This window comes from Terrapene carolina, unplaced genomic scaffold (assembly GCF_002925995.2).
Source record: "Terrapene carolina triunguis isolate 2854851 unplaced genomic scaffold, T_m_triunguis-2.0 Scaffold85, whole genome shotgun sequence".
Lineage (NCBI taxonomy): Eukaryota > Metazoa > Chordata > Testudines > Emydidae > Terrapene > Terrapene triunguis.
Window position 1 is genome coordinate 50252164 of NW_020664436.1, and position 20074 is coordinate 50272237.

General features: G+C 44.1%; 1 protein-coding gene across 2 annotated transcripts in view; it reads right to left on the reverse strand.

Annotated features, from left to right (window-relative positions):
* Positions 1–20074, reverse strand: part of PDE7B (phosphodiesterase 7B) — a 271346-nt gene that overhangs the window by 100975 nt on the left and 150297 nt on the right. The window lies entirely within an intron of this gene.

Here is a 20074-nt window from a genome sequence, read left to right on the forward strand (position 1 = left end):
ATAAATTTGTTAGTCTCTAAGGTGCCACAAGTACTCCTGTTCTTTTTACCTCAAAACAGGGAACAACCATAAGTTAAGGATTGTTTCTTCAGCAACATGATTAGGGGTGTGTGTGTGTTTTAGGTAACTAGTCTTAATCTTTTCTGGTAACGTTATCATTTCATTCCTGGCTTTGCTGTAATATTTGCAAAAGGGAATTAAAACTAACACAGAAAATAAAACCACCTTTTGGTTTGCTGCTATAAAAGAGTAATGAAGAAATTCTGAAGGAGGAGTCATTGCTACAGCTGAGTGTCTCTGAACCACAAGGTTGGCTTTATGATTTGTAGGGCCCCATGCTGCCAAATTTGGGTCAGATGGTGAGTTTTTTCCCCTTCTGGTTCAATTAGCAGAGTGGGAGATTGGGCGGGTCTGTGGGTTGCTGACTCAGTAAATGGCTAATGGGCCTCACACAGTTTCTTGTCTTGGCTGTACTGTAGGCTAGTGCTGCTAACTCACCATCATTTTCAATGTCTTATAGATCCTTCCAAGCTGCCACTTAACTTCCATTACAAAACAGTCTTTTTAGTGTAGGGGAAGATACATATTTGTGCTGCCAGAAAGAGAGGCTGGCATTCTACAATATTAGTTGTGTCAGCTGAGTGGGATGGGTCATAAGAGACTACTTGGCAAATTCTGCTCTCACTTACACCAGCGTACACTGGGAGTCTCTCCACTGAGTTCAGTGACTCTGGATTTCCACTATCGTAACTGACAGCAGAATATGGCTGTATGCCTTCAGATTACATTCCAACCAATCAGAATGCTCTCTAAATCCACACAGTTTTAAATTAGAAATCGACAGATAAGAGTTTACCCTCTTTCCTGTCGAATTATAACGCAGTGGGAGAAGCTGCCACTCGGAGCCTAAATAAAGTGTATTTAGGCCTGGGCTCCATTTCAAATTCCTGTTGGCTCTTGGAAAGGTGCCACTGTAGCACAAATCTCTGCTGCCTAAAGCTGGCTGAATTCTGCTGCACAGAGAGAAGGTCTACATCTGCAGAGAAAGTAAGAATGTGCCTTTTGATTCCATGTTCGCTGACCTGACTAAGTCTGTATAATTATATTAGATCTATTCAGGAGCTTGAGCCAGGAGCATAGGTCTGCTTTCAATCTGTGCATCTTCCCCCAGCCCAGGAAACCAAACACTGTACCACACAGCGAGAAGGCTGTAGCGGACCACCGCTGATCCGATCCACAGATCACCTGTGACACGTCAACACTGTGAGCTCCAAACATCTTCACAGAGTAGCTCATGCATAATTCATGCTTCCTTAAAGTGGTTTATATGTCGATGGCTGACTCTAAGCTCATTTCTGATCTGCTGCACATCAGTGTCTAGCAGCTTTAAACCCTAGCCAACTACCTCCTTGTGTCAGTCCCTAAATGGCATTGAAAAAATCTTTGAATTTCTTTCACCCCTGCTTTTGGAAATTCATCCAGACTGGCACTAGCTAATAAGCAAATGGATGAGGGATAGTTTCCCCGCCCCTCATCCCCGTCTTCTTTAACAATTAAAGAAAGCACACTGCACAGGTTTCCTCCTCCCGCCTCGCCGTTCCTGGATATGTTTTCCAGAAATGGAGGCTGCCCGTTGAAAGTAAGGTCTTTTGGCGAGAGCTAGTAGGTTACGCTTTTAGAAACTGCCATTGATGATTTAGGATAATCACAGACTATGGCTCAGCCAGCATTACTTTTTGCCTCTCTCAGCTGGCCATGTTTCCAGGTGTGGCACTCTACACTGAATTAACACGAGTGCAGGAAGATGTCACTGGTCTGATTTCTAAATGGAACCTAGTGGGAAGCTTTGCTCATAATTTCTCAGTTTATAGAAACATCTGTAACCAAAGAAAGTGATATCTCCCCCCGATTCCAGTGTAACTTCTGCCTTGGCTGCTTTCCACCCTTCATTATTATCAAACATGAAATCTGCAAAGAAAACAGCTTTTACCTCCCATTCTTGATTTTAAAAAAAAAAAAAAAAAAGACCTTTTCCCAAAAAACCAAAAAACCCATAAAAATTAAAAAAAAAAAAAAAAAAAAAAGCAGCTTTGAGACTGCCTCTTTCCATCTAGCCATAAAGAAAAGAAGGCCACTGCAACTCTGAGATTGAGAACCTCCAGGGGTGCTGGAACAATTGGTATAGGTGGGGGTGCTGAGAGCCATTTAACCAAACTGTAAACCCTGTACATAATGGAAACCCCATTGTAAGCCAGGGGGTGCGGCAGGACCCCCAACACTCCTACTTCCAGTACCTATGAGAAACTATGGTGTAATTCGACTGGCTTCAGTAGAATTCCTCCTGATTTTTATTGAACGCAAGCCCAGCATGTTAATGAGATTTGCCTGCAAAGTCCTGTACACACCTATGGCACTACATAAATAATAGTGATTAAAGATCCTTCCCTTTGTCATTTCAGTCTTGTTTACGTTCCCTGGCTCCTCTTCTCTCTTCTGTTTGGGTAACTTGCTGTTGGCCATCTTTAACTAATTTGAAGCTGTCTTTCCATTGTTGCTATAATTTCCCATGGATTCGTTTTGATTTCTCCTCTACACAGTTTTTTCTTTGCGAACACATCTGTCTGGCATTCAGATTTTCTTGTACTTCTGTCTTTTTACTTTCTTACTGTGTCCTATTAGTTGATCTCTGTTCCTTCCACTTCTGCCTCTGTGTGTGGCTCAAACACTCCTGTGTTGTTTTTCATTCTTATTAGACGCAGACTAAGTAAAAGAAGCTTAGGGCACATACAAAGAATTTTTCCTCTCCTCTTACTCAGAAGAGGCTGAGGGCCTTGTTCTGAAAAATTGTTTCAATGGGAAGTTTGACATGGCTTTTCAGCAGTTGTATTAGGGTAGAGGAGGTTGTAACACATTCAAAGAGCTGGGAAACTGCTCCCACTAGCTCTGCCAGAGGAAGACTCCCTTTTGGGTCACCTAGGGGGGCCTGTTGCCTATTGGCCATGAGGATGCTGGCTTAAGCATTGGCTCTAGTAATGTGCAAGATGCACACTCATTGTGTCCAGCTAGTTAGATCCACTCTAGTGTTGTAGCATCAGTTGGCAGATCAAACAAGGTTCATACCAGAGCTCCCAGGAAAGCCAAGGAATTTAGTTTCTTTCCCACAGAGTGCCCTATGAACTCTCTCAGGCAGTGAAATTGGGTACAGAGCCTATTGTACAAACAAGAGTATCATGCAGGGTGTGTTTTATGTTCCAAAACATAAAGCTGTTTATTTTCTTGTTATATTAATTAGTCTATTTATCAACGTTGATCATAGCCTGTACAGAAGTCCACTGCAAGACTTACCTATCAATAGGCTGCCATTTACCATTGGTACAGATCGTTACTACTATTACTGTTATTAATTATTTATATTACTGTAGCTCCTGGGAGCCCTAATCATGGGCAAGAACCCCACTGTGCTAGGCAGTGTAGAAACATAGAATAAAAAAGAGGTCCTTATCCCAAGGAGCTTATAATCTAAGGGCTTGTGTTCACTACGAGCTAAATTGGGCTGCAGCGATCGATGCAGCGGGCATCGATTTAGTGTGTCTGATGAAGACATGGGTAAGTCGATAGGAGAGCGCTCTCCTGTCAATTTCAGTACTCCACCTCCCTGAGAGGCAGAAGGTAAGTCGACGGGAAATGTCTCCCATCGACATAGCGTGGTGTAGACACCACTGTAAATTATCTAAGCTATGTCGACTTAAGTTATATATCTTACGTAACTGAACTAGCGTAACTTAGATCCACTTACCTTGTTAGTATAGACCAGCCCTCAGTATAAGACAAGAGACAACAGATGGGTACAGACACAGAGGTGGAGGAGTACAATGAAACAAAAGTGGTCAGCTTGATAAGCAGTGGTCTCAACACATCAGCTGCCTCGCCATTGTCAAATGTTTTTAGGCATTTTGGGAAAGGAGAGTTTTAAGGACAATGAGGTAGCTTTGCAGATGTTTATGAAGAGCTCCTCCCAAGTATGAGGGGCAGCATAGGAAAAAGCACAATGGTTCTTGTTTGAAAATTTAACAAGCAGGTGATAGAGGCTGGCATCATGGGCCGAACGGAGGCATGAATCAACACCTTGATAATGAAAGAGATGATAAGCAGGTTGAGGATTGGCTGTGAAGGGCCTTGAAAGAGAAGACAAGTAGCTTATGTGTTTCATGCAATAGAAAAGGGGGAGCCTGTGGAGGGATACAAAGAGAGGGGTGATGTGATCAAAGTGGCAGGCTAGGAAAATGATCTTTGCAGGAGAATTCTGAGCAGGCCAAGGGTGGACGTGTTGAGCCAGATAGAAGGATGTTGCAGTAATCGAGATGATGAAAGCCTGGATGAGTGTTTTAGCTCCATGGATTGATAGGAAAGGCCATATCTTAAAAATGTTCTGCAGTAAAAATCTGCGAGACTCAGACATAGCCTGGACATGAGGACCTGGAGAGAAGTCTGAGACAAAGATGGCACCCAGGTTATGGCCTGAGCGACAGGCAGAATGTTGGTGGTGTCCGCAGTGATCGAGAAAGGAGGCAGTGGGAAGGGTTTTTTGTGGGAGGGGGAGCAGATTAGGAGCTCTGTTTTAGCCATGTTGAACTTGAATTGATGGCTAGACATTGATGAGATGATATCGGAGAGACAGGCCAATATTGTAGTTCGGACAGAAGCAGATAGGTCTGGAGTAGAAAGGTAGATCTGTGAATTGTCAGCACAGAGATGGTAGTTGAATTTATGTTTGAAGATGAGATTACCTAGAGATGAAGTGTAGAGATGAAAAGAGAAGGGGACCCAGGACAGAGCCCTATAGAATCCCCACAGAAAGTTGGAGGGCAGATAAGGAGAATCCTCCAAAGGACATGCTGAAGGAATGATTAGGGTGGTAGGAGAAGAACTAGGAGAGGACAGAGTCACAGAAACCCAGGGAAGACAAGACTCCAAGAAGAAGAGCACAGTTGATGGTGTCAAGGTGGCCGAAAGGTCAAGGAGGATGAAGATGGAGTACTGGTCCTGAGCTTTGGTTAGGAAGAGGTCATTAGAGACTTAAACCATTAGAGAGTAGTTAAGTGGAGTGCAAGGGGCAAAAGATGGATTGGAGTGGGTCTAGGATGGAGTTGGAGGAGAAGACCTCCAGTCAGTGTATGCATGATCAAGAGTTTAGAGATGAAAAGGAGAGGGCAGATAGGGCAGTAGTTGGAGAGGTCAAGAGAGGGCTTTTTAAGATGGGAGAGACCAAAACATGCTTGCACTACTAGGGGAAGAGGCAGAGCATAGTGAGAGGCTAAGGAGAAGAGAAAGGGAGGGAATGAGAATGGGGGAGAGGGAGATCAGGTGATGGACCTCCAATGGGGTCACTAAAGAAGGTGGAGGGGGAGAGGAGGGCAGCAATTGAAAAACATCTGTACCTGTGACCAGAAAGGAGGAGGAGGAGAGATTTGCAGGAGGTGAAGGGATGGTAAGCCAAGGGGAGAGGGAAGGTCACCTTGTATTTAATTAACCTGGAAGTAATTGGTGCATTCTTGGGCAGAGAGAGAAGTGAAGGCAGGAGGAGAGGAAGATTTGAGGAGTGAGTCAAAAGTGGCAAAAAAAAGTCAACTGGGATTGCAGGTGTGGGATTCAATTAAGTTGAAGAATGAGAATTGTCTAGCTCAGAAGATGGCAGAACTGAAAGAGGACAGAATGAATTTTTAATGGAGAAAGTAATGGATTTCCAGAGATGCTCCACAGTGTGAGAGCAAGAACAGAGGAAGTGGATGTTGGGGGTGAGTCAGGGCTGGGAGTTGTCAGAGAAGACCTTGCTGTGGGAGAGAGGGGAAAAAGAGTCAAGGGCGGAGGAGAGTGATGCACAGAGAGAATCAACAACATATCAATGGAAGAAGGGGAAGAGAGGGCAGGGAGGAGTCGGAGTGGGCTAAGAGCAGACGAGAAGTCATCAATGCTGATATCTGGAAGTCATGGAAAGATTAAGCGACAGGGCATGAGGTGTGTGGAGGGTGATGCTGAAAGAGACCAGGTGATGGTCAGAGAGGGATAACACAGCAACAGGGATCAGAGAGAGAGCAGTGCATGGTGAAGACTAAGTCAAGTGTATGGCACTTTTGGTGAGTGGGAGAGTTGAACCAGGGCTGCAGGTCAAGTGAAGAGGTGATGGTGAGGAAATAAACAGGTGTGTGTGGGGGGGTGTCAAATGGATCATCAGCATGGAAGTTGAAGTCATGAAGAATGTGGGAACTTGTGAGGAGAACATGAGTTGAGACAGGGCATTTGACCAGCAGAATCTTTAGTTTCAGAAAGTCTGGATCTGGATTCAGATGTAGCTCATTTATTTGCGATGTTGTCCTTAACTCGTGTTGTTAATGAGGTCATATGCAAACAATTTTCTGTATGTATGGCAGGATAACTAAGTAAGGTGTGCTTTATTTTATTTTTCAGTGTTACAGTATTTAGCCCCAACCTGAAGCACATGATCTTCCAGCCCTCTGCTCTAAGCAAAGCCAAACATCAGCACATTTTTGGCTACAGAGAATGTCAGAAATGTTGTAACTGTCTCATGAGGGCTGTGTCACAGCCTCAGTTAAGGGGCATTAACATTTAATTAGGAAATTAAAAGTTTGCATTTTTGTTATCACAATTGCCACACATAATAAGCAAAACCTATTCAGCTTTTACCTGCTGCTTTGCCAGTCACCGGGCATGTACCTACGAGTAACGCACTTTGTAAAAAAAAAAAACAACAAGTAACTCATTCAACTTCTACTCAGAGAGTTTAGGGGAGTGTACAAAGTCTAATTACTAGTCATAACTTTACTCTCCACTCAGTTGATTATTTCAAATAATTAAAAAAAAATAATGCTTCATAACTATGCACATTTTATCAGAAGATCTCAAAGCAGTTCACAACGATGGATAAGTATTTTAATTCCCATTTTATGATCAGAAAACTGACACTGCAAGATTAAGACTCACCCAATTCAGCAAGGTACTTAAGCACATATCTGACTTTAAGCACATGAGTAGCCAGACTGAAATCAGTTAGAGACTTATCTGCTTAAAGTTAGCCATGGACCTTGCTAAATCAGGGTCTAAATGAATTGCCCAAGGTCAGAGCACTGTTCTATGACACAGCTTGGTAGAGAATCTTGATCTTAAACCTCCCAATCCCATGCTTTAACTGGAGAACTATCCTCCTTATTACAAATAAGGATTAGGAGAAAATGGACAAGAAAAATTAAATGACAAAAATTCTAGCACAGGTGGGGTTTAGATAATCTAAAGGATCACACCTTCCACAAGCAACTTCAGACTTTCTTCTGTTCCACCCCTTATTCATGGAATGCCTTGGAACTAATTCGTAAAGTCTATCTGTCAAATCCCTTCTCAATACTCACATCTACCATGAACCTAGAGTAAACTGCCGACTGACATTGGATAGGCTGACAGACAACAGGGATTACTGGTATCATTGATATTCCTATTTATCTATTTTTTAAAAAAAATCTCTACTTGAAGCCTGCTAATTGTAAACACTTGTCTATGTGACTGCGTGCTCCTGTCACCAATCCCCCTACCCCATGATTATTTCTCCCATTGGTTGTATCTTGTCTTAAATTAGTAAATGCTTCAAGGCAGAGACTCTCTCCAGTTTTGTGTTTGAAAATGGAGGCCCTGATCTTGGCTGGGACCTTTAGGTGCTACTGTAGAACACACAATTACGACACCCGGATTTTCCACATGTTATTTTGATTGCTTATTGAAAGCATACCCAACCTGTGGTTCCCCCCCAGACACCCAGACTAACTAGTTCCTTTCCTCCCTACTTGGCAGTAAGGCACAAAACTGGAAAGAATAGCAGTCAAGTGAAACCCTTTGGAGAGAATCTTTCAAGTTTTATAGCGTGATGGCCAGCCAATTCTCAATTGCATGGTGCTCTGCCTATCTGTGTCACCATGCCCTTGAGTCAAGGCTGTAATTTCGGTTCCCAATGAATGGCCAAAGTTATTAGACATGAGTGGAGTGGGAAAGGTCGCAACAATATAAATGTACAAGCACAGTTACTGCTGCCTCATTCTGACATTGGCAAGCAAGGGGGAATGAGAGCAACGTAAGAAACTGAATGATGTGGCATGTAAGCAGAATGCACAATGCCAAAGAAACTACTCTCCTCCTCCTCCTCGTTGTCTTTGCTGGTCTCCTTACCACTCCTCTCTCTTTTTTGCTACTATACTTTCTATTTCTTTCCCCTCTCTCACCTCCTCTTCAGGGCTCCAGCCTTGATTTACAGGTCCTGGGATGACAACACAGAAGCAACATTTCCCCATGCTCCATGCTGATAGGATTAAAGGCAGACCAGTGAGGGCTCGCCACCAGAGACTGGAACAACACTTTTTTGTCCTCACATACCCAAGGTAGGGTGGATAAGAGACTATCTTCAATTTAAAACCATGTATCAACATGGCAAAAAAGAAACCCACCAAAAGCCGAACACACTCACATTTTATTCCAAGCATCCCCTGCCTGAAACACAGTTAAGGGCCCTGACAGCTCCTGATTCTCACCCAACTTAAAACCAGCTCCCCATGCTTTTCAGGTCATTGGGCTCCCTCCCCAAAGCACCAGAATTCTTCTACTTCCCCATGCATTCTGTCTGTGGTTCTCTCTCCTCTTCCCCAGTGTCTCCTCCCCCTATCTTTCCACATCACTTTCCCTGGGAACTCCACACACACTTTCCGACCTCTTCTTCCCTTCTAATTCTTTCAAGTCCCCCACTCTTTCCATCCCAGGTTCCTTCAATCTATTTCTTCCCTTTCTCTCTCAGACTTCCCCATCTCTCTCTCCTTTGATCTGCCACAAGTTCATTTTCTTCTCTTTCCTCCTAAGTTACTCTCTCTCATATTACCTGCCTAGTCCCATATTTCTCTTTCCTGCTCTTAAGTCACTCTTTCTCTTCCCTCCACTGCTGACCCCTCCTATTTCTTATTTTCCCCCCTCCTGAATCCTCTTCTTTGCTCTTTTCCCTGATGGCTTGTCTACATAGCAAGTTTGCGTGTGGCAAGCCAGGGTGTGAATCTACAGCATGCTAGCTTGTCAACAGCAATATGTCAAAGCGCATTATGGATTTTTCACCTATTTTCCATCCTAAGTCTCCCTTTCCTTCTCCTCTACTCCCCAGGATCCTCTTATCGTCTAACTGTCCTGCACTCAGGGGAGTTTGGGTCCTCTTTGGAGCTGGCTGGCCATTTCTCAGAGAAGTTGGGTTTCTTTTAGACCAGATACAGTTGCCTCTGGTGCTGCCGTGTGCTCCAATGTCTAATTTACCCATCTCCTACTGCTGGCCTGCACTCTCCCAGAGCATGGGTTTCTGTGCTACACCTTCTTTTGGGTGCTCCTAAAGCAGGAGCTAGAGCCTGACACTGTCTCAACAGGTAGCCCAGGACCTGTCGTCATATTGGGCTTGAGACTACCTTCGTGATAGTCTCCCCACTTACTGACTTCTTCCCTCTCCCCACAGTCTTTTCTTCCATAGTTTACCAGCACACTAATTACAAATGCAGCATGCCTCTCCCACATGAAACTAAACTGGCACTTTTGGAAGGCTCCCTAGCTACTGACATTATTGCATCTGACCATCCTAGTTGCTTTATTCAAGGGCAGCATTAGTCCCCAAGTGAGAACAGTAAGTAACATGCGTTTCCCCACTGCCTGTAAAAAGAAGAGAAAGAATGGAGCAAAACATTCAAGCAGTAGAGTACATAAAACCCGGCAATCTCTCTCGCAATTCCCTCCTTCCCTGGCTTGATACACTTGAGTCGCTGTCGATGAGCTTTAATTTTATCCTGAACAATTTTGTAAGGAAAGCTGAGTGACGCAGTTTGGGGAGGAGTGGGGGGGAAATCTCTGACCCAAACCTCCATTCAAGCCTCCAGTTGGATCAGATCTGAGCCTTTTCTGAAGTTAATAAATGTTCTCTTAACTCTCTTATCCCCTTTTCAAGTCTCAGTCCCATCTGGGACCAGAAATGGAATATTGTGAAAGCGGCTGTTCCTGCAGTATTTCTAGCCTGACTGAAAGTAGGAAATACAAAAAATGTTACACGAAAACCTATAATTATAAGATTCCCAGCTTAAGTTTTGAACACACAGGCTATTTGGGAAAGGTTTGGATAAGCAAAGTTGTGAACACACAAGCTGTTTGGATAAGCACCTGGGGGCTTCTCTGCACTGAATCTCCAAAACATGAAGGTCCAAACAACCCCCAAAGGGCCAAATTCTGCAGTTGTTAATTGAACAAACACACCATTGAAGTCAGTGGGAGTTATTGATTAGGGATTACAGAATTTGGTCCATATATATTCCAGATGGACTAAATGATTTGACACTTCAGGCCTTTTTTTTCCCCCCTGTCAAAAATTCAAAGGGCTCCAAGTAATGCCCTCTACTCCACTAAATACCTGAGGTTTTCAGGTATTTATCCTAGCTACTACAGAACACTTCCTATCTGGTATGTCTCTGTAACCAGGGCCGGCGCAACCCATTAGGCGACCTAGGCGGTCGCCTAGGGCGCTGCGATTTGGGGGGGCAGCGACCGTGGCAGTATTTCTGCGGCGGGACCTTCTGCCGCCTCTGTGGGGGGGCAGCATTTCGGGGCGGGACCTTCCTCCGCCTAGGGCTGCGGAAAAGCTGGCGGCGCTCCTGTCTGAAACATATGCCTTTTTGAGTGAAAAAACAACAACTTTTGAGCCTTTTTGAGTCATATACAATAAGTTCCTGCAGACTAGAAAGGTTCACACAAGAGTAAGGGTCAAATAACACTGTGAAGTATCTTCTCAATCTGAGTTATTTGGAATATTTTGTTTCTCAGCTCCCTGAGCTAGCCAGACTCACAAAGGCATCCAAAGTCTGTAAAGAACACTTAATCAGCTCAGAATGAAGGTATACATTCCAAGTTCACAGGATACTGGCAGAGTTCTCCAGACCACCTCTCTCTATTTTGAACTGTACCTGTTTGTTTCCAGCTCTCACACAGATGCGAGCAAAGGGCAGCTGGGGATACAAGTCTTCCCTCACCACGACATGTCCCCCCGCCATGCAAGGGCCAGGGACAGCTGGACAGCAGAGACTGCAGAATTCAGAGACTGCTCCCTCACTCTTAGGAGCAGAGAAAGAAACATTCTGCACCCTCCTAAGGGAAAGGTCCAAAGCTCTGCATGCCTGAGGTCTCTGGGAGGCATCATGCCAGCCTCTTCAGAAGCTCCCCAGGACAGGAGGAATGGCTTCATAGGCACAGCGCTGCAGGGTGGGTGGTAACAGCACAAATGAGCACTTTGGGCCTGATCCAAAGCCCATTGAAGTTAATGGTAAGACTATCACGGACTTCATGGGGATTTGGATCAGGCTTGTAATGTCCTGGTTTGTGAATTGTTTCTGTACAACGGAGCTTAAATAACTAATTTCAAAAATTTCATTTTCTGACAGAACACTCTTTAAATGGCATGGCCCGAAATTACACTAAAATAATCTTTAGAAATTGCTAAGGGTTCTTCTGCTCCCTTGCCGATGCCTAGAAGTATCTTTTGGCCAGGCCCGGCAGCAACACCACTAAACATGCCCTTGTCTTCCCTCCCTTTTCCCTCTGTTCACACACCTTGTTGCTGCTGTTACTGGCAAACATCCTGTAGTACAGCATGCATTTGTATCCAGGACAGGATAGGGCCAGGGGAGTTCTGTCTCATGTTTTCACAAAATGCCATAAAGTGCAATTGGCCATCTACAAAACAGTGGAAGTGTCTCAACACAAGGTGTTGTCACAACCAGGAGGTAAACAGAGAGAGAGAGAGATTTCCCTCCTCGGTTCTCTTTCAAATACAGTAATCTTACGGATTACTTGTAACAATAGCAGGGGTAGATGGAAATGTGCTTTGCAAGCTGGTATGTGATGGGGACAGTGACAAGGATATCTTAAAAGCTGAGATGAGTTACCCAAACATATTGTGTCTGAAAATTGAGGCCTGGATTCAGCAAAGTATTTAAACGTGCTTAACCTTAATTTAACCTAAGCAGGCTTGAATTCTTTGCTGAAAGGAGATGGGATCACTCACGTGCTTAAAAGTTAAAGACATGCGTAAAGGCTTTGCTGAATTGGGGCCTTAGGCTGGAAAGCTCACAAGAGACTTTCTTGTTGGGTTTTAGAGATTTGTGGCTTTCTGGCCAGACTGCAGGAACAAAGTTGCTCCCATATTATGATGCTTTCGCTTCTGGTTCTGGCCAGAACCAGGAAATACCTAGGTGCATGAATATAGTAAATAATGAAAGCAAATGAACTTGAAGTCAACGGAAGTTTTTCAAAAATCCCAAAGAGATTTGAATTAGGGATGAAAGCATGAGACGTTCTTATTTGAGCCTGTTTACCCATACATAAAAATTCCTCCTTAAACTTATTCTCTGAACTGTTGTGTCATCTTGTACAAAGGCAATAGTTTGGGTGTGCTGATGTGGTTATCATGGGTGACCTAGTTTGAAAGACTTCAGGAGATGGAAAGAGTGAGGGGAATGAACTACACTAAAGGGGAAAAGTTAATATTCAGGGATATAATTTCCTTGTGGCACCTTGCAAGTAAAGTATACACTTTCCAAAATGTCAGCAACAGAAGATTCTGCAGCGTATAGCCCCTCGTGCAGGAAGCTTCAAAAGCATGTTTTGCCAGCTCTTAAACCAGGAGCTTATGTTCGGCAATTTTGCCGCATACCTTTTTAAGCACATGTTGCAATGCACTCTGTATGCCGCACTTACAAATGAAAAATCAAGAAGCGAAATGGCACATCAGCAAGTCCATCCCAAGCAATACGCTTCGCTTTTGTAGCTCTCCCACCAAATAAATGATGGCTCAGAGAATGGACACATCTATAGCACAGCAATCACTCATCCTGCTGGTAACCTAAATCTTCACAGAATTCGTATCGGTAAATAAATTAAAATTTTAAGGAAAGGTGAAGGAAAAGGGGTAAATTTTGGGTATAAACAATCCAACTTTGTCAGCAGTTTGGAAACAAAGCTAGGAAGAACAGCTGGCTTATAATGAAATGAAGTAGCTTTTCCCTTTGAAAACGAATAAGAAACAATGGGTCAGATCAGCATAGCTACATTAAGGGTAATGATCTCACCACACATTAAGCAGCAGGGGCCGTTGTCTGGCTTGTTGGAAAAGGCATCTGCCCCTTTAAGAGCTAGAGAGTCAGAGTGACTTTCTGTTGCAGCTGTGGACCTGCATACCTAGGGTTACCAGATGTCCCGATTTTGGGGTCTTTTTCTTATATAGGCTCCTATTACCCCCCACCACCATCCCAATTTTTCACATTTGCTGTCTGGTCACCCTAGGCATACCCATCCAGGTGACCAGAAGAGAGGGGAGACTATATAGGTCCATTCCAGAGCAGGAAAAGCTCTCTTTTACCTGGACCAGGCAGAGCAGCACCCACTCTACCACCCATGGAAGTGGTGAAATACCGGGTTTTGTCAGGGTCTGCTGTGGGCACTGTGCTAGTTGCTCCTTTCTCAGGGGGCTGGGAAGGAATTTTTCCCTCACTGCCAGATTGGCCAAGGTGAAAGGTTGTTGTTTTTTTCCCCAGCTTCCCCATAGCAGTTCAGGCAGGCTTTGCTGGGGAGAACATGAACCAGGAGTTAGCTATGATGTCACAACTCGTTATGCAAACATGGGGCAGATGTCCAGTGCAGGTACCCCATAGGGAAGGGGTACAGTGATCAGATAAAATGGATTGGTAAAGGTTTAAAGGAGGTATTCTCTAAAGGAGCAAAAACAAGGGTCCTCAGGGCTCCTACAACTGGTACGGCAGGGAACTAGCGCCCCCTCCCCTTTACAGTCCCCCCTTAACCCTCATTCAAGGGGAGGATGGTGAGGTCCCAGCAGTGGGTTGGCTGGGAACCAGGATGGGTAAAAGAGAGTGTTGTCAGACCCAGGTATATATTGAAATGATTATGGAATTACCTGCACTATACAATTTTATCCGCCGGGTACTCCCAGACATTTAAGAATAAAGTTGTGGCCTAATTAAACCACATCCAGTGTCTCCTGTGCTTCTTCCAGCATAGGCAGACAATGGAGCTCCACAAAGTTACATCATACAAGGATCTGGCCTATTAATGGTTAATTCTTTAAACAGGTGCTCTGAATTGACATATTAAATTCACTGTCACTTTGGTATTAACTCCCAGGCCTTGGCCAAAATCCAGCTTGGATAATTACATTCTGTCTACCTAAATACATCCTGGAGTTTCAACTGTATACTATATTCATCTTCTCTTCCTTTCCTCTATTGTGTGTGTGCACTGTTAAACAGCTGCCCAAAGAGCTTTTCCAAACACTCCTGCAAACAAAATTCAGTTTGCACAAATGTTCATGGGAACGCAAACAAAAATGGGGTGCCAGCATGACTAAACTGAAAAGCCATTCAGAATTTGTGAAAATATTTGCATATAATTTCCCTCCACTATTTGCTCACTTCTAGTTCTTACTTTCCTAATCTCTCTTCAAAATCAACAGAAGTGTTGCCTAAGTAAGGACTGAATCTGAGGACTGAGTAAGAAGTGAATAGAGGCTTTTGGATTTGGCCTGTAGCTTTAAATCATTTAAATCACCTATATACTGTAAAAAAAGCACATTGCATGTAATCCTTCCTCATTGTTTTTAATAAACTTTTATACAGTGCTCTAACTTTACAAGCATGTAGAAAGAAATATTCCATGCCTCCAAAGAGTTGGTAATTCCACCACAGTAAATGATCATATTTACTGAATGCACTTTCATGGCCAGAACTCGAGTAAAATGCCCTTAGCTAGCCTTGATTCAAGCAAACTCATTTTCTTTGTCCCCAATAAATGTAACACATTTGGCAAGTTTCAACGTTCCCTGTTTTGTTCAGAAATAGAAGTAGTAAACAGCCTTCCCGCCTGTGGTGCATCTCTCAGTGTTGCACAAATAAAGCTGTTTTCAGTCCAAGGAAAAGTGTAAGGAACTTGACAAATGCTGAGACAAAACACTAGAACGCTCTACAATGTTGTAGGTATGTGTAAGGGGGAATTAAAGGGTCTGATCTAGTAAGGTGCTGAGCACCCTCAATTCCTGTGGACTTCAATAGGGGTGCTCAGCATCTGACCGGTTCAAATTGCAAAATTAGCATAGCCACGCCCCCAAAGTGTAGGGAGGATCCCCTCTCAAGGACTAATGATTGTAATGGCACTCAAAAGGTGTATCAAGATCTCTGACCTTGTGAGATTACAAATACTTCCTTGTTCAATCATGTCCAAAATGTAACAACATGGTGAGGCTGGAAGGATGGACAGGATAATATTGCACAGCATGGTGGGACAAAAGTGTTTGGTTCTGATGAAATAAATGGACAAAAGTAATAAACAGAATGCTAGTTAACATGTTTCTTTGGCTTCAAGGAAGAAGTTGGTCATCAAGCGGGATTTAAAAGAGGAGGGGCTAGTGGCTTTGTGGACTAGCTCAGGAAGGACCTTCCATGCAGAGAGGTGAGCGTAGAAGGAAGAACTGACACATCTGTGGGGAAAGTGGGCAAGTGGTTTGCTGAGGCTGCCATCATTGACAGAACAGAGACAGTTGGAGGTGGGAGGAACGTGATAAGAGAAAAGGTTGGATAAGCAGGGGAAGAGTTATTTAGGGCCCTAAAGGCAATTACATGAAATCTGAAAGTGATTCAGTGGAGGAGGAGGAGACAGTGGATTCAAAGAGGGAGGAGTCATGGGCAAACTAATGAGAAGTGAAAATTATCTTAGTTGCAAGATTCGGCATGGACCGGAAGCAGGCATTGTGGGTGTCTCTAGTTACTGTACTCCCTCTCTAAATGAGGCAGACTTCTCTGTTAATGATAAGCATTATGCATGTGTGACTCAGGGCCTACATTTCTGAGTGGACAGTTGCAGTGAGAAGGAGAAATAGGAAGGGAGGTGGGAAAACTTTCTAAAGCAGGGGTGGGCAAACTACAGCCCGCGGGCCGGATCTGGCCCCTTAGGGCTTTGGATCTGGCCTGCGGGATTGCCCCCCGTGGCGCCGCGGGCCCTGCGCCGCTCTCAGCAGCGGTCCCTGGGTCCTCGTCTCCAGGCACCACCCCCAGCAGCTCCCGTTGGCCAGGAACGGGGAACTATGGCCAATGGGAGCTTCGGGGAAGGTACCTGGAGGCGCGGCAAGGGCAGCGCATGTGGAGCCCTCCGCCCTCCTCCCCCCAGGGGCCGCAGCATTTCCTGGAGCGGCACGGGGCCTGCCCTGGCCCCTGTGCATGCCACTGCCACCCCGGAGCCCAAACCCCTCCTACACCCCACCCCCCAACTCCCTGCCTTAAGCCCCCTGCCTGCACCACACACCCCTCCTGCACCCCAACCCCCTGCCCTGAACCCCCTGCTGCACCCCGCACCCTTCCTGCACCCCTGCCCTGAGCACCCTCCTGCACTCCTCATCCCAAGCCCCTGCCCTGTTTGAAACTATGTTAAACCGCACTAGGGAACATTTAGTGCACACAAACTGGATCTCCACAGGCCAATTAATGTGCAACACATTAGTATACTTTAGAAACCACACCCCCAAAGTGCTCATTACTCAACCATATAAACAAGCCCAGAGAGAGAGAGAGAAACCCAAGAGAAGAAAGGATAGTTATGCAGAACATTAAGCAAGGGTGGGAGAAAATGAGAACAGTTCAAAACTGGGTAATGCAGCCTTCTTCTATAGACTAAAAAAATTTAAACTATGTTCAAACTGTGCTGGGTAGGGAAGGGTCTGTCTCAATCATGGTGCCAGTTAGAGCTGCTTGAGTTATTCAGTCCAAATAATGAACCCATCACATTCCGACATTTTTCTTCCAAAAATTATTTGCAAATAAATATTCTTATTATTTGATCCGCTGCAAACATTTTGAATAATGATTAATTCTACCTTTTCCCCTCCTCCCCATCCTCAAATTAATTGCATTTCATTATTCCACCGTCTCTAGTTCTTCATTTTGTTTAGCATATTGGTAGAAAGATAATAATGTAGATGTGCTAACCTGCTTTTGCCACAGTTAGTGAGACACTCATCTCCAAAAATCATATGGGGCTTAGGTTTGTGCTAGTGTGGACAGGGATTTGGATGAAAAAGTTACTAAGCAACAACTGGCAAGGGGCAGGGAGGGAAAGCAAGGTCTGCAGACATAGCAGATATCATAGCAGTGCCTCTTAAAGCTGGCAAGAGCATGCTAATGATCTGATTTTCAAAATTTGTGAAGGAAAATCTCACCAGAGTTTGTGCCGATTAATCTTCTCATACAATTATGTAATGTGTAGCAAACACTGTAATTGGGGGGGAGGAGGGGAAGAGGATCCAGATCCTGCATATTCCTTGATTGCTATGGAGGGCCCCAAGAGCTGTAGGACTCAGAGGAGTGTCTCTTGTTAGGGGGCCCAGGATTTAAGGTCTAGGAGTCTAGTCTGATCATTCAGGCTTAGTTGTGGGAGGTTGTGTTCAGCCCATGTTAAGTGAGGAACCTCCACAATACAATCTTTAAAATACAGCAGAAATCCTGACAACTTCCCTTTCTCTCCAAAACATCCCAATGTTTTCTCTTATTTTTGTTCAGTTTCCCTTAGTTCCCCTCATAAGCTATGGTAAGAAAATATAACCTCAGATAACGTGATATAATGTAGGATGAGTTACCATGAGGACAAGTCAGAATTTAAATGAAAACACCCTTACTTTGGCAAGTGCTATGAAGCTGAGTATCCAACAGCTGACATCTTGCTGAGTCTAACGAGCCATCAGATGACCCCCAGAAATAATGGCTCTCTATGTGAGGCAAAAAGCAAGCAATGCATGTACCATGGTGCCTCACCATCCATTCTGGCACTGGTAGCTTTTTCAAGACTAAGTTGTGCTAGTGCTTCATACAACTGATGATTCCAAATGACTGTGGGGAAGGATGGGGAAGCAGAGAAGGGAAGAGAAGCAGATGCTTTCTGAGTTAGTGTTTAGATCCTCTCTGACTGGACAGATTTTTACTGGCTTCCCCACATATAGGAGGAACCCGCTGTTGAACAAAATGGGAAACCACAATGACAATTGCCGTGGGGAGGAGGGGAAAAAAGAACCAACCTCCCAAGTCAACTTCATCACATAGGGGATTGATTTGTAAACTGTTGAAAGTTTTGGAGTCATATTGTTCTCTCAGTGGTGTAAATCAACTGAGCTCAGGAATTAGACTGGATTTACACTGGGGTAACACAGTAGAATTGGCACCATAAGGCCAGATTTCACAGGATATTAGTAATATCTATTTGAGTCAATGGGGATTACTCACATCCTGCTGGTGGAAGAATCAGGGTCCATGAAGATTATAATCTATTTTTTTTTTGTAACATTTTGTTACATTTCTCTTACTGTTCCCCCTCCAACCCACTATTCTCCACCTGCTCTTAAACGTACACTCACAGATGCCTCCAGAAGTCTGGAGGTGAACCTTGCTCATTAAATAAATGGTGCTGCACTGAACATGATGTGATTGTACTTTCTCCCTAGGTGGCTTTTTTGAATATTTCCAGCACTACTCACATGAAAAATGTGGTGGATGAATCATCGGTTCATTTCTCTTTGACCAAAATCCATCCTTCTGAGCATTCAGTTCCTACTTGCCACACAAACCTCACAATCCCATCAGTTTGCTCCTTTGCATTCCCATCTCATTTATTACACACTTAATACAGCGGTCAAGCCTCTTCCTTTACCCAGGACAACCTTTGTAGAAAGACTTCTTCTAATTTACCGGTCACTGGTGGTTCCCACTCAGGGGAGGTGGAAGGTTTTACATTTCCTCTGGAGTTGACAGACTTTTCTCTCCCCCGCCACTTCCAAAATAAAAATGAGGTAAGCACTTTTTTATGATACAGTTTTTTAACAGGAATAGTTAAGGATGAGACACAGATGATTGGCTACATCTGCCTTTCCCAGTCATTCCCCAGCTCATTAGCATGTCACATACCCTGCCCCGTACTACTCAAGTAATCCATATTGTGTGATAAACTCTTTATAATGGATTCCAGAATATTCACAGCATACTTACTCCACATACAGGATGGTTTCACATGAAGTGCTAATATTTATGCTTATTATTTGAATTATGGTAGCACCTACAGGCTTCTGATTGCAACCAGGGTGCCATTATTGTGCTAGGCACTATATTTACGTGTCCCTACCCCAAAGAGCTCCTAATTTAAATAGATTGTAACACAAGACGGGAGAAAGGAAGTGTTATTAATCCCATTTTGCAGATGAGAAACCAAGGCACAGAGGGCCTCATCTGAAGTCTACTGAAGCCAATGCAAGTCTTCCCCTTGACTTTGAAGTAAGTAAGGCAATTCATGTGCTTAACGTTGTGCACCTGCTTAAAAACCTTGCTGAACTGATTTCAATGAGGGTTGGGCACCTCGGTGCTTTTGAAAATTCCATTAGGTGCCTACCTGAATATACAGGTGCCTAAATACCTTTAAAAATCTGGCCCCAACTGACATGTCCAAGCTCATCCAGGCAGTCTGTGGCAGAGCTGGCCATGGGACCCAGCTCTCCTGAGGCACAGATCAAAACCCTCACCACAGCCTTCCTTTCTGGATTTTAATTTTTGTGACCACACAAAAGAAATACTGTGGCATTCTCAAAAAGTGGACATGGCTCCTAGACCCTCTACAAACAATAATAAACTGGGATTTTAGAATTATTGCTGGCAGTGTTACATTTTTCAATAAGGTGGCTGTGCTCAAAACCTGTGTTAAACACATGTATATTTTTAGAGCAGCCTTGCAAAGCTGTCATACAAATGGATTAGCCAGGCACAAATCCTACTCGCCTGCTGTTTACCATCAGGGTGGACAGTGAAAATAACCCTGTTATTTCACTTGCCTGTCATGAAACAGGTACTCCCCTGAGTGAGTGGGTGCAGACTGCTGTACAGGATTTCAATACATTAGTATGTCAGTCACAACCCCT